General features: G+C 37.8%; 1 long non-coding RNA gene across 2 annotated transcripts; it reads left to right on the plus strand.

Moving 5' to 3' along the window:
• Positions 1-985: 985 nt before the first annotated feature.
• LOC103130607 (uncharacterized) lies at positions 986-13,041 on the plus strand. Of its 2 annotated transcripts, XR_001660316.1 has the most exons (4): positions 986-1,350; positions 1,450-1,517; positions 8,984-9,087; positions 12,895-13,041. It is a non-coding gene; the product is annotated as an uncharacterized LOC103130607 (long non-coding RNA). The 2 variants fall into 2 exon arrangements; XR_001660317.1 differs by lacking the exons at positions 8,984-9,087; positions 12,895-13,041 and adding an exon at positions 4,823-4,983 and having other exon boundaries at positions 1,008-1,350.
• Positions 13,042-15,871: the final 2,830 nt, after the last annotated feature.

The raw sequence follows: 15,871 nt of genomic DNA on the forward strand, positions 1-15,871 counted from the left end.
GCTTTGTTGAAGTTGGTGGGCTTTCAAAGCTATTCCAGATCACTCTAAAGTGAACATCTCCACAAAGAACTCACTGCGATAGACATGGTCAGCAAAGAGGAAGATATAACACTAACTTAGGGCACATTCACACCAGCCCTGTTTAGTATGCTTTAATGGAACTCCGGTCCGTTTGCTGAGAAAGTCTGGTTCATTTGGGGAGGTATGAATGTGCAATTGAACTCTGATATGGACCAAGAAACAACCTCTGGCAGGTCTCAATTCGGTTGAAGTTAACTCCGGCACTAGGGCTGAAACGATTCCTCGAATGATTTGAGTACCTAGATTATTAAAATTCCTGGAGGAAAATTTAAATGCCTAAATTTATATTTAGTGCACCGTGTTCTGGCCGGGTTATTACTTGTGTTGCGCAGCGCTTTCACTTCCGCCTATGAGTTGTTGATGAAAGCTAAGTGTTAGCATCATAACGTCCACTTTTCAAGTTCGGCCTGGGAGGATTTTATTGATTGATGATAATGCCCGGGTCTTTGCCGTTTTTTCGGGGGATCAATAAGCATTCTTAAAATGACTGGCACGATGCCTGGAGTATGGCAGATTTTCTCCTCCTGGAGCTGCTGTTACAGAAAAACATTTATCTGCCGTCACCAGTAGCTCTGCTAACTAGCCTGAGCACACAACAGGCTCTGCTAGCAAAGGGCGACGAGCAGCGTAATTTCCCTTTTTTTTTTTGTTTTTTTGCACAGATAATATACCATACTATCATGGCACAGTCAAAAATATTTTTTTTATAACAGTTATATTCTGCACCTTTAACTATGCATGTTTAGTTATCTGTACAGATTATACATAATAAATGTAAGATTGCGTAGAGACAGTTAAGGGGTGGGGATTTTAATAGGCATATGTAAAATAAGAGTTCTGACATGCTTTATGCTATATATTTTTTGTACATATTCAAAAAATAGACATGTCTTGTGTCATGATAACACATTATTAATATTTTGGAGGAGATAATGCTGCAGAGCTGACCTGAGGAAGGCATATGCAAAAGTCAAAAGTTAACAACGAAAAGAAGAGCCACAGGGAGCCAGTTTACCGCTCTGTCTAAGAACAAACCGAAGCCTTCTTCAGGCTCTGATGCTCCTTTTATGCCAGTCATCTAATCAGTCTGATGTGCTGCACCTGTGGGTAACAAGCCTGACAGGAAGCCTGCAGGAGAGAAGCACCTGAGAGCTGCACACTGAAGCACACAATCTGCAAACAGCCTGGCAGATATGACAGCATATTTCTAAAACACATTTTCCACTTAGAGCAAATTCCAACAGGACCTGGAGCAGCACGCCCTAAAAGGTTAGTTTACATTTTTTTTATGATTTGTAATAGTTCCCTTACCTGTAATTGAAAGATGACATATGGCTGTGAGCTAGCATGGGTCTTCTTCTTCCCCAGTCAGTTCACATTGCAGCAGAAGAACGAACGTGTCCGTGGCTCCTTACTTCAATTATTCCCCTTTTCAGGTATGAGTTCACACAAAAACTTATCCGTAATGTTGTAACTATTACAAGGTTCTTGAATACATTTTGTTATTGATATTTACATACATTATTCTTGTTAATAGATGAAGTTTAGCCAGTTAGCCGTAGCAGACAATGCTAACCCTTGTTGGTGAATGTAGCATTATACTGTGTATTCCAGCTGCAGGGCAACCTTTGCACACAAGATAAGTTATTGGTTACTGTAATATTTGTGTAATTTGGTTCATTAGGAAACCATGCTGTCGTTTAAAGTTTCATTGTTAAATGTATGTAGACACGTTGCAACATGGCAAACATTGGCAAAAAAAAAACTGCTCACTGTGAGCAGATTTTGGTTTTAGCTGTTGTCACAAGTTGTCAACAAAACATGTGGAAGTTTTAAAGCAGACATGTAAAAGTCAAAAAATTGTACAATTGATTAAAACAGCTCCCTTGCTTCAATCCATTTGTAAACATGTAAAAAAAAATAATTTAACAAGTATCTATAGCAGTACTTAGAGTACTGATTGGAACTTGATGTATTATTTCTTATACAGATGAAGAAATAATGTCATCAAAACACTTTGACAGGAAGCATACTAAAAAATTCTGCCATTTAACAAGTAACTAAATCAGTACTTTAGTAAAATGGTAACAGGAAAGACTTTGAAGTCAGAAGGTTAAAGGATTGTTTATGAACAGCATTCACCCTTCCATTGCAGATAACTGGGCCCTCAGTAATTTTATTAGACACGATTCATTTCCTGGGATTTCATAGATGACAGTTTGAAGAAAGTCCCAAACCTGGACACATGATTTAGGATATTTTACATCAAAAACAAAAAAAGCTTTGAAACAGCCATCAACATGGTTGAAAATTAAAACCAACAATGTAATGTCACTTACAGAAATTATAAGAGCTAAGATTGCTGCTCAAAACAAAAGGGTTTAGAAACAAGTCTATGTGCTAGTACCAGGCAAAATTAATCTTTTTGATTCAGCTTCCACCCGTGCTGAAAGCGTCTTCTTCCAAGGACTTTGCCTCCTCCTTATGTTGCGTAGACGCTCTTTGAGAAAGCCAGTTGCTGGCCTGTGCTTTCTCCCCTGGGTAAACCACTCGTCCTTATCACTTTAAGCAAAAGAAAAATAAAATGTTAAATGTTTGATGTAATGTCTTTCATCAAACCCAGAACACTAAGCTCAAACGGCATAGTTACAATGACGTTCAGTACCAACTGTTGTTTAATTACTTGTGTCAGCTCATTGAGTCAGTTCATTGTCGTACTGCGCTAACTTTTTAATACCTACAGCTACAGGTTTCATTTGTTAGCGGGATTCCTCTATGCCAGTAACGCGGTGATGGATGTAAACGATAACATGCAGTGTGTCTGTATAAGTTACAATAACTCAGCCAATGCATGCTGGAGAAAAGAACACATCTGTGGCTCATTTACTCAATTATTCTCCTTTTCAGGGCTTTTATGCATAGACCTCACAAGCAACAGTCAAAATTCTTCATTGTTTCATTGAACGACACTAAAAGCTTCAGAAAGTGTGTATCTGAAAGAAATGTTGCCCCCTTCTTCTAACCTTGAACCGTTGGGTGTAAATCCCTCACAGTCTTGTGAGGAGCTGTTGATCAGATGACAGGTGAGTGGAAAGCTGGCGGCGGCGTGCTCCAGAATTAATAACGGCTTAGATGGTGACTGCTCGGCATTTACACTTCCTGTTGTGAGAATTTTGACTCATCCGCTCACTGTGACTCACTGCACTTGCATATTTCTGCCTGCATGTGTGAGGAAATTAATTCCTTTCCACGACTCAGGCCCCCTGCTTACTGTAAGATTATACTGTGCGTCAGTCAAGAAATCGAACCATATTACAACCTTTCTTCCTTTTGTTTACTTTTGAATTTATATTGTTGGTTATTTTAGCTTAAAAATAAAACCAAAGATTAACCCAATCGTCACTACCTGGGGAGCCTGAGGCTACTGGTATGTGCAGTTTCCAGGAACTAGCCAGTGCTCCCAAATGACCTGTTAAATTTCTATGAAGTCTGAAAATCATCACATATCGGTTTCCCCTCGGCTCATTTACATTCATCATGGAAGTTTGAACCCAAATGGAGAAAATGAAATATAAAATGTACTTAAAAAGGTCACAGGAATAATAATTTCAAATCTTTCCTTTTGGGTGTGCTTGTGACACTTACCTCTGACTGATCAGACTTGAGACATTGAGGATTCATTTTCAGTTACATTTAACATTCAAACTGTACCCTGTTTGTGTTTTATGCAAATAATGGTTTCTGGAAACATATTTTAAGAAAACCTGCTGTCTGTGTCTGATTGTTCGTCTCCCATAAATATTGATTTGGCCGGATTCCCAGCCCTCTATTCCAATCTGAATCAGCGGCTGACTCAGATTACTGCCTAAGGAGAGGCAAAATTTTATCTGGTCTCATGTTACTAGTTCTACCGGCTGTGTTGCAGCTGTAGTTTTACATTGTTTTTGTGCTCAAATTGATAAGCAAACACAAACTGCGTTTCCATTACCAAAGTGTGAAAAACTTTGTTGATATTCTGTTAATGTCAGGAAACAACGCAATTTTGCAATTACGTTGTTTCCTTTAAATAAGAAACAATTAAAATTTTCTGTGAATAAGTTGATTCATGAAATAAGTCATTAAAAAACTTACCGCGACGTCGTATGTAGTTGCGCCAATTGAGGGGGGAAAAAAAACTGTTTTATGTGGCTAAAAGTTTGCTTGGTGTAAAGAGGAGCTAACGGGCTAACAAACATCAAGCTAAGGACAAACAAATACAAAAAATAGAAAAAAAACCTGATGCTACATTGTGAAAAACAAAGACTAATAGAACTAAAATGTCCTTCATAAAAGAAACTTTGACTCTTGTAACATTTCTTGTCTATAAAGTCACAAGAAATTGATCAGGAGTTCCACTCACTGTTATGGACAAAAGGACTCTTTGTCTTTTCTCTATCCGTTTTATCTGCTCACATGGCTGCATGCTGACATAACCGTAACATTTAAGACTGGCGACAGTCACACATTTAAACTAAGGCAGGCCAACACCTTGGGAGAGGGAGCAGAATGAGGAGAAAATAAAGCTGAACTTGAGCTACAATCGTTGCCTCACTTGGTTTCACCCTAAGGTGAGCTGAGTGGAGCCCAGCGCTGGACAGTGAACGTCACTCTGTATCTGTTACATTTGGATGATGTGTAACATTTTATCATTTTTGGCATTAAAGCCTGTTTTATATTTAACCAGATCTCATTTTTTCTCAAGGTATTGTTAGTTGGGTCCTGAAACTGGTAAACGGACCTGGCTGGTGCACAGAGGGGGAAAATGGATGAACTACAGCAACTCTGACATCGAGTTGAAGTTCACAGCAACTTTGTGTTGTGATATGGTGCATAATACACCTCAGCGCCCCCTAGAGGAATGTGATTAGGCGTGACGAGTGTTTACAGCAAATATATATGTTTTCTCCTTTAGCATAATAGATAGACGCACACTGCTTGGGAAGAACACCACAGTTTCAGCATTTCGTCTTCAAAAATAATTACCTCCACTTTATTCGAAACATTTTCATTTCAATCACAAAACAGTTTTTTTCCCCTCTTAACATTTCTATATTTTTCTTGAAACAATTAAATATTTTCCATCAAGATTTAAATTTTTGAAATTGGTTTTAAAGCCTAGAAAATTTACAAAAGCAATAAAATGTCCATGTTTTTGATTAACCTAATCTGGCCGGAGCTCCTGCCACACACACATTGCAAAGCCATGATGCAGAAATCCTTCTTCCAAAGTGTTGCTTATGTAAGAAACATGCGAACGTACCGTACTGTGGGAAGTCGTCCCCACTTCCCCTTCAGGATTACCCATGGCTCCCAGCTGAAGAACGTCTGTCTGTTCCCGTCTCATATTCTCCTCTGACCCTGATTTAAATCGATACCCATCACATATTTCTCTGATATGTCTGTATGTCTCTCTATATGGCTCTGATCTGTCGTATCGGTTCACTTGTCGGGTTTCCAACAGTGTCATCGATTATACATCACCCACTTAAATATGTGGTAATGTGACCTGTTAAGTGGAATGTTTTGTTTTTCTTCTCCCACAAATTGATTTAATTTTACATTTTCAAAAAAAAAAATCTTAATTCACAAAAGCAAAATCTCAACAATTTAAGGTTTAAGTTCCATCCTTTCTTCATTTGCCTGTTTTTGTGTCGACAAGCGCTTTGTAAGTGGAGGCAATATGAAGGTTTCGTGAAGCACGCGACTGAAACGCAGAGGAGAAGAGACACAACAATACGCTGAAGGCGGAACCGATTCTCACGGCCCTCCAGCATGTAACCGTCCTTCAGATTATCATCCGTCAGAATCCAGCCGCAGGAACAACCGTCTCCTGGCTGCCCTTTTTTTTTACATTTGAAATATGACAGAGATGGGTCAGGATTTTTTAAAACGAGCTTCTGTTGAACGGCGGTGGCGTTACAAGGCCTGCTTATAATTTGAAGTGGTTTTTGTAATTTATTTTTTGACAAAACTAACAAATTCAATATAATCTGAGCAGAATGAGTCAAAATGGAATTTATTTCTGTCCTAGGGGGAAACTGCTTATTTGTTGACAAGCTACTCCGTCCAAGGTGTTAAAAATTAGTAATATTTGCTAATCTGAGCAATATTAAAATTATGAAAAATATATATGTGTGATATGTAATTTAAACTTGACTAAATAAATTGAATATTAATAATTGGTAAATAAATTTATTTGCAACGGTCAAAGAAATCGATTACTACGAGCAGGAGCAACTGCAACAGGCTGCATACACGTTGGCGCATGCGCCCTCCTTTTTCTTGTTTTTTAGAAATAAAAATAATTATATAAACGATCATTTTTTAGCTCCAATATGATTATAAATTTGTAATTTTCTCTTTATAGTCTACGAACCTGGGCGATTGGGGAGATAAGTCTAGAGTTGCGGTGATAAAAGAGTGCATCAACTTCTCACAAATCTTCTAAGGATACATGATATGTTTAGGGAAAATGTAAATTATTTTAGCAACATTTGCTAGTAAACCATTTTACTATAGTGCTCAACTGTTTAGTTGTGTGTTGTAGTTGAACACCGTTTGAGAAAAATCATATTAAACCAGTTTGATATTAAAACTGGCGTCTACATAAGATCTTGATTTTTTTTTTTCTGCATCGTGGCTCAGACTGAACGTAAAGACACATCAAAGCAGTTCAGAGCTGACACATTTTATTCCCAATATATTATGCATAACATCATCTGAGGGTCCCAACTCTGCTTCCTGCTGAAAAACTACACTAATTGGCTGTAGGAATCAAAGGTAACATTTTAAGCTCATTTCATCATTTTTCATGCCCATATTTTTAACATTAATTAAAAAAAATCTTGACACAAATTGAAGCGTCAAGATGCTTCTGCCTGTTTTTTTTTTTTTTTTTTTCGGTGGTGTTCTGAAGAGTTAATGAAAAGAACATTTGTTCTGGTTTGGAAAATAGATTTTTAGAGATTCAAGTAAAATTTTAACTATTTCTGTTTGGCCAAAGTCCCAGTAGGATTCCACACATTTCACATGGCAGAACCTGTATGGATATCTAATCCATAAAGCCTTCTTAAAAAGATTAGCACCTCAAATTGATCTGTCAAGCAGATTACAAGAACACAAGCTGGGTTTCCATGAACCATAAAATTGTGCAAATTGAAGCTACAAGAATAAATTTGCTGAACGGAGACGCTCCAATTTTGAAAAAACTCTTCTTTTTTTTTTGTTTGTTTTTTTTTGGTCACTAATATGAGTTTTTCAGCCGTAGTAAAAAAACTGTAATGGAAATTTTTATTTATTTTTTCAGATCACACGTTGCGGGATCAATATCTGTATGTTACTACTGGTGCAAACCACAAAGATAATCATAGGAAGTGGTAGAAAGATGGTTTTTTTTTTTTGTTTTTTTTGCTTGCTTTGTTTTTGTTTTTTTTTGGACAATGTACTTATTCTTGGCTTCACCAGAGCTATCACAGCATCACACAGTTCATATGACTCAATGCAATGGTGCATAAGTTGAGCCCGATGAGTCACGTGACGTCCAATCCAGTAATGTTTACCTCCACCCATTTCTTTTAGGTTTACAACTTGGACTTTAGCAAATTGTTAGATGTTTAAACTTGATTGAAAAAATATTTATGAATATCTAAAAAGTTACCAAATGACATCTTCTGTGTCTCAACTATTCTTTTTGCTAACATTGACATCAAGCATGTCTTTTTTTTCCATACCCGTGTTGGCGCCCTGGCAGGTGTTTATGGAAGTTGAGAGGCTGATGGTGAATTCACGTTACAATCTCCCTGAGCTCCTCCTGCACGCTCCTAAAACTGATATCCAGTCACTGTGGTCAGTCCGTCTGTCCTCTTTTCCTTATCGCGCCCTTCCACCTTACAGATTTCCCTCAGATCTCGGCCACAGTCTGTCTCGTCTCTGTCCCACCTTTCTCCTCGCACACCGTCTTTACTTTGGAAAGTCATTAGGCTGTTTTCTTCCCTCGCATGTGTGTGGGCCAGATTAGGCAGAATTAGTTTCTGGTGGGCTTAAGGCCTTATGTATGAATCATTCTGTTTTTATTTTTTTGCTAGTCACAATTATGTCTTTTTTTGTTTCTGGTCCAAATGCAATACTTCTATAATTTTAAAGCTTGAATGTCTCATAGAAGATGCCTTCTTTTTTCTGTCATCATTTATGTTCTCAAATCAGGTGATGACTCAAAATTGAAAACCACTTTTGCAGATTTCTGTCCATAAAGACTACATGTACACTTTGTTTACAAAGCATTTTAAAGGCTTATGTAGACAGGAATTTTTCTAACAAGGTTTTGCAATAAAAGCTTTATAAATGTCATTGCTGGAATGGATTTACATATAAGTTTGAGTTTTGTATGATGACATATTAGGGCCGTTGTAGATAGAAGCAGGAAGGAGTAAATTCCCAATAAAAAACTCAGAGCTTGAAAAGGTGACCATTTGCTAGAAAATACTTAAATTTTGAGATGAATCTCAGAAATTTTCTGAGAAAAAAATAATTTGAGTTTCAGAAGTAAAATTTTTAAACTTTTTTTTTTACTCTTTAAAAGTCGAAATTTTTCAAGCTCTGAAACTCAGTCTTTTTTCTTTATTAGAAAATTTCTGTGATCTCAAAGCTTATCCATTTTTTTTTCTCACAAGTCTTTGACTTTTGAAGCTCAAGAAAATTTCTTGTTTTTCTACAGTTTCTGAGATTAATCTAAAAGTGTTTTGCAGAACTTTACTCCTCTTCTTTTCTATATGCAATGGCCCTGATACGCCATTGTGGTTTTGTCACTTTAGACTGAGCAGATGTTAAAACTGAACCCAAACGGTTATCGTTTACACATTCCCAGGAGGAAACTGGAGGAAGGAATCCAGAGGGACCGTCAGAGATGCAGGAGGTGACGAGGAATTGGAACCAGGAAGAGGTGATCGACCAGGAACCGACTGACACAAGGTGAGTTTTAAGGTCGTTGTTACCTGAAGCTTACCGTTTGCAATGATGGAATCATCTGGTGCTCCTCTAAATGCTGCACCTAATTGCCGCTGGATGGAATCCAGCTGGAATCAAACCTGCCAATTTAAGTTACATGTTGCAAGTTGCATTTGACTTGAAAATGGGTGATAATTTCTTTCTTCAGCCAGTTTGACTGAGCATGAGCTGTTTTCCAAAGAATTTGCTAAAAAATAAATAAATAAATTCACTGTTGTATCCAGCAACAAATTATCCACATATTTTGCCAGTTGTCTTGCAAATATATGAAGGGACACCAACGTTTGCAGAACAAGTTGGGTAATCACATTAATAAGCAGTGAGAAGAGGGGTTAAGTTGAGCCATATCTGTTCGTTTCTCGTGCGATCTGCTCACACTTAGATGGCGCTAATCGCGCGTGAACGGTTTCCTGATTCGGCTCCCCCTCGGCGTTGCCGATTAGTGCTGCATATTAAAAAGTTTGTTACATTTTCTTAATTAAACTATTGCAAAGAAGTCGCCAGTCTCAGACGGACTTGCTTCCAGTTCAATGAAAACCATGCACTCAGACATGCTTAGTCACACTTGGCGTGTCCTCATGTGAAGTCTTCAATTATCTTCTAAAAAAACTTCTCATTAGGGCACTGGCGGTAAGAGCGTGGAGCTAAAATGTTGCTAATTGTTGACTTATTAAATATGAGCATTAGCATGCTGCCACATGTCTCGGTGTGTTTGTGTCGGCGTTGTTAGCGGCGTGTGTTTTGTGATTCATCGCCTCCCGTCCTTTACGCTGACCGCTGCACATATCCTCCCCCTGCCCTCCCTGGGTGGCCCTTCCAAATGCCATCTGTCAGTCAAGCTGTATTACATCGTGCCCTTCAGGTGGCTCAACGGGGGCCTTTCAACACATGTCTGTGTTGTGTAAACATGCGATGGTGAGAGGAGAGTTATTAACCTCTTCCCTTTAGCACAAGTGCTGACTCGGGCGGCGGTGGTAATGATTCCGCAGGACACAAACCGAAAGGCGTACAAGAGGTCAGGCGGTCCAGACGCCTAGTTAAAACACTGACTGTGTCCACCACCTGGTACCTCAGGGAAATGTCAGCAGTGTTATGTCATTTTGGGTTTGCTCAGAACATCAGCTAGAGGTAAGGTGACTGTCTATGTGTTCATTCCTGGCACCAAATGAAAAGGTTACAAAAAAAAATTAGGACAAAATTAAGCACAAAAATTTATTTTGGGTTACAGGGGGGAAAACTTTAATCTTTTTTATGTTTTCTCCCTTCTGCTTTGGTTTATATACAATTATGCAAAGAGATGAGGAAATTCTGTTTTATAATCTTAAGTGGAAAATGTACAGAAGATGCATATTTAGTATTTGGTATGCAAGTTAGCTAAATAATGGATAATTGGATTTCAGCCACTAGATGGCAGCTAATTACTTCCAACTTGATCCTTGGTATGTGCTGAATATGCATCAAACGTTGGAAGTTGTGTGTTTGAAGCAGAACGAAAACACAGGTTAGGACTAAGGAGAAATTACAGGCTAGAAACAACGGAAGAGACCAGTAGCGAACTATGGAAACCAGTGAGCTTAAATGCACAGGACGTGTAATCAATAATCAGGGGAATGTTAAACATCTACGAGAGATGACTGAGCAGGGGAACTGAGGGAACGAGGCTGACTACCACTGAAAACACAAAGGGAGGTTAAAACTAGTCTAACAGTAGAGAATTAACTAAAATGCACAACTAGAACCCAAAAACAAGAAACTAAGCACAAATGAATGAACTGAAAAGGAAAAACTTAATCATATCAGAAAACAAACATGTAAAAACCAAACAACTGGCATTAGTGCTACTCATACACCACTTTGGCTGTGGAGTGGTTTGATGCAAATTTGTGACAATAGTCCACAAGGAAATGTCCCTCTGGTTATTAAACCTAACATCAGTGTAGAGAAAAAAATCTGTAAATTCAGATCCACCAAGGTTTTCTGTTAGATATTTGACTTGAAGTTAAACACACCAATGTAAGTTCCTTTATTGTATACCTAAATTTCTTTGACATAGGTCCCATCAACGCCATGCCAAAAAACTCTCAGCTTGTGACACTTAATACTTGCTCACACACAGCATGTTCCACAAACAGAAATCTGAGAATACTGTAGTTGCAAAACAAAGTCGCTGACATCAGTCTGGTGAAAGGTTGCAAAACCCAAATCCAAAACCTTTGGGAACCCAGTGAACCAACGTTGGGGCTATTTTCCACAAAAGGAGAAGCGTTGAAAGATCTGAACCTTCACAGAAGTCGCCGTCCTATAAGAATTACTCCAAGAGTGTAATTGTTAGCAATTTACACAATTACACAGTCAAGGGAAAAGCATCTACCAACATTTTGACATTTTGCTGCCTCTGGTGTTAAATGTGCAGCGAATAAGAAAAGCACTGGTAAAACGAGACTATTGAACTTGTATCCCATCTGCTCCTCAGCCTGCTGATGGAGAACACCATCTGTGTTCCAGCACTAGCAGTGTTAGCTCCCACAAATAAACATCTGGTTTGTTTACCGCTGCCTGCAGGGTATACTGTACTACAGCGTGATGAGCACAAATGCAACTAGGTCAAGTACGCCAAATGCTTGGCTGAGTGGGGGACAGTGGCGACAACGAAGTGAGGAGAAGTGAAGAAGGGGAAAAAGAGTGATCTGGAGGAGAGCAAGAGCAGCACTTCAAAGTGAAGGAACGGATGAGTGATGGTGAACACGATAATTAGGAAGAACCGTGAACAGATCTGCCTGTGGGGAGCAAGGAAAGAGTTGCATGTGCAGTGCTGCACATTTGCTTTCAAATTAAATCTGATTCCGTGTTTGTATTTCACTTTACATATTTCTCACACCAAGCTACATGTATGTGTGTTTTTATTTATTTTAAATAAATAATCTTGACGATCTAAATGCACACGTTCATTCCTTCTGTTTTTTTCCTCCACATCTACTTGAACTCAAGTGGGTTTCAAAAGAAATATATATACACAAATGCAGCTGAAGTCAATACGGCTGCCACAGTTGTGACAAAAATGTGAGTCAGGCTGGAAGCACACAGTTTTTAATGATGCCAAGCATATCTTGAAAAGCCTTTTATCTTGGTCCAAACATGAAGAAATTAAGCATATTTTGTGAAATGTCAACTTCTGTTATGAATATAAACATTTCCTGTTTTTGTTCCTGTTATGCTCCGATACAGCTCCAGGTTAATTTGCATATTTTGATCCTTGTCGTGTACCCATTAGTTGCTTTCTCATCCATACCAGCTTCTACATAAGAACTTATTTATTATATATATTTATTTTTTTCTCATCACAAAGTGTTTTATTTAAAAAAAAAGATTTTTTTCAAGGCGTTATCCACCTTATTCCTACAACCCATTATGCTGTGCGTTAATTCTTCCTGCATCTTCAGGACCGGTATTTGTTTTTACATGGAAACAGCGCTAACGCAGCAAATACGGATTAAAACATGTAGAAGTATCAACTTTCATACTTTAGGTGGGTTGATATAATCACAAACTACGTTTACACAAACCGCTGCCTGCAAAGACGTTTTGACGGCAAGACGCCTCGAGGTATCTGTAGTTGTCATGCCAGGCCACTAGATGGTGCTGTAGTTTCTGTGCAAATGGAGCCAAAGTTAAGCCTTCAACTCTGAAATGTACTTTTACTGCTTTGAGAACCTTTTCCAGCACCTTTCCCAGCCACATTGCCCTGAAAATTCTACTCTTTTCTCATCTCAGGTGCTAATTTTGAAGAGAGAAGAGTCAAACCTGGTAAAAATCTGGGAGGGAGACCAGCTACGTGTCCCTACAGACGACAGAGGAGGCTGTGACGCAGGAGAATGCTTTCTCTGAGGTACGAAGTAGCTAGTTACATTTACAGTAACTTTTTTGGGGAAAAAAAAACTGTTTCTAGGAGTAGTTTTACTAGACCATACTTTCACTTGAATAATGTTATTGTAAATGATCAGTACTCTGATTTGAGCTAATTTCTGGATATTCTACTGACTGTATGCAACTTCACTGAATGAAGAGCAAAATGTGTTCTGTTATTTTCTGTCTGCTGGAAATCAAATTAACATGCACCAAATACTACATATTTTAGCTTAATATTACCTACTGTAAGTATTACATACATATATTTTACACTGAGGAACATTTATTTGGAAAAATATTTTTTCTTGCATTTATGTTGTATTTTTTAATGCTAGTCTTTTAAAATTCTAGGATTAGCACATAACTTTACAATTTATCTATATAACAGACATATATATTTGATCAGACGTTATATTTAGTTAATACTTTAGTAGCATTTTTAAAAATAGTTTTCCACTGTTGAGTAATTTCTTGAATGGTGACATTTCACTTGAGTAAAAATTAGGGCCCAGACTTTAACATGTTAATTTCAACTAGTTACATTAATTTTAACACATTAAATGTTTTAATGTAATCAATTGCAGTTTAAATTTTTTTTTTTTGCAATCAAAACTGTTGTATTTTGCATGTTTCTTTGTAACTCTGATGCACTGACATCCATAAACAAATGCAATGACTCCTAACTTTTTTTTAAACTACAAACTGAGTTTTTTTTTTTTTTTCCCTCTTTCTAAGTTCCCTTGGACATTATTAGCATGTAATTTATTTAGTCACTGGGTATTGGATTAAACTTTAGATGAAAAATGACTGGCAATAATAAATGTTAATGAGCTAATCCAGGAAGTTTAATTAATAAAACAAAAACCCATTTAATGTTGGATGGATCCGACATACATTAATCACGATCTAATGTTAAGGGGCTATTTTCGCTCTCGTGTGATCATTTTTTCTAAGATCATCTCCAGCTTTTCCCAAGGCAATGATCCTCTTTTTTCATTTTATGTAGCAAAAGTGAAATAAAACACAACATACAAGCTCCTGTAAAGAAATATACAAATGACTCTGCAGTTGGGCTTATTTCTTTCTCCTGTAAAGAAATATACAAATGACTCTGCAGTTGGGCTTAGATGAGACAAAACCAAAAAAAAAAAAAAACAGAAGAAATTCTGTTGTTATTGCCAACAGATTTAGACGACTTTAGACCACCCAAACTCTTTTCAGAGTTAATGTGACAGAATTAAAAGCTGAGGAGAAAATTCTAACATTTTGGACTAGAAACAAGGGGTAACAGAAAAACTGGCTGGATTACACAAAGTTTCTTTGCTGCTTTTTTTTAAGCTTTGAGACTCTTTATTCCACAGAATATGTACAGAATGTGGAAATACCCTCTTTGCGATGCTAACTGTGCTATTGATTTACATCTAAAAATGATCTCTATCATAAGTTTTTGGCTTTGTTTGAGTAAAATTGTGAAGTCTAAATGCATTTTTGAACTCCTTAGGTCAAGGTATGATGTGTTGCTTTTTGATTTGTCATCTATTTCAGTGGTTTCTTGAGTCTAAAGCCTGTGAAAGTGAACAAAACTCTTCAGAAAGAGTGGTACATCATCGTAAATTCAGAATTGAACAAAGTGGGGAATCATATTTTAACGTACAGCTTTATCCATTACTAAATGAGATCATTTGAAAAATCTGTCTTGTATTTAGCCAAATTGTCGGATATTAAAATTAGTTTATTTTTGGTCCCCGTTACCTTAATGTATTCTGTTTCTGCAACAGAGTGAAGGTTTAAAGCTTTCAGCTCTCGTCAGATCAAAATTCACTGACTTATTGTCATCTTCCAATAATAATGTGATGTTGGCTTGGAGTTAAATGAATAAGACTCCTGTAGTGTTTTGCTGCAGCTCTCCAAAGAAAAGTTAGGGAAAACCCAATCTAAGCCATTGTCAGACTTTGTCATGCCTGCGGTGTGTTTGGGTGAAACATTTAAAGTGCTGCTCTATAAAGCTACCATTTAGGCCCTCTAGGCCCTGCAGGCTGTCGGGTTATACAAGTATTGATTTACTGAGTGGCAAGGAGCTGCACAAAAGCTCCACGGAGCATTGGACAATACATCCCAAAAATGCTCCGTGTTGCTATACTGCTTCTGATTCAGCCATATATCATCCTGACATTTTATTTTTCTAAGCCGTTACCAAAATGTTCATTCCTTACACTTCTGCACTTTTGTTGTGAAAATTACTTTCTGAATAGGTCTGTACCTAACCATGAAAAACGTCTGGTCCTTCCACTTGATGCTCTGCTCAATTTGAGAAATTTTTTATTAATTTTTTTTTTTTTTTGCCTCAAACGACACCTTGCTTACTCTGTTTGTCCTAATCCCTATTCAAATATTATTATTTTGGGGTGCTGTGGTGGCGCAGGGGCAAAGCACAGCCCACGCACAGAGACCCCAGTCCCCATGCTGGTGGTCACAGGCCCGATTCCCGGCCTGGCGACATTTGCCGCATGTCTTCCCCCTCCCTTACAACTCTCCTTCCTGTCAAACCAGATAAAGGCCACTAGAGCCAACAAAACCTTTAAAAAAAAAGGGATTATTTTAACAAATGAACTGTTTTACTTGCATCTCAAACATAAAATTCAATATAAATGTTGATAAACATTGTGCTTTAGAAAAAGAAAAATGTAAATGGCCTGAACTTGTGTAGCACTTGATCAAGTCAGAGGACTCTAAAATCCAAAGCTTGCACTACATGTCAGTCATTCAGCCATTCATACACACATTCTCACACTGATGGTAGGAAGCTATGTTGTAGCCACAGCTACCCTGAGGCAGCCTGACA

This window comes from Poecilia formosa, unplaced genomic scaffold (assembly GCF_000485575.1).
Source record: "Poecilia formosa unplaced genomic scaffold, Poecilia_formosa-5.1.2 Scaffold652, whole genome shotgun sequence".
NCBI classification, from domain to species: domain Eukaryota; kingdom Metazoa; phylum Chordata; class Actinopteri; order Cyprinodontiformes; family Poeciliidae; genus Poecilia; species Poecilia formosa.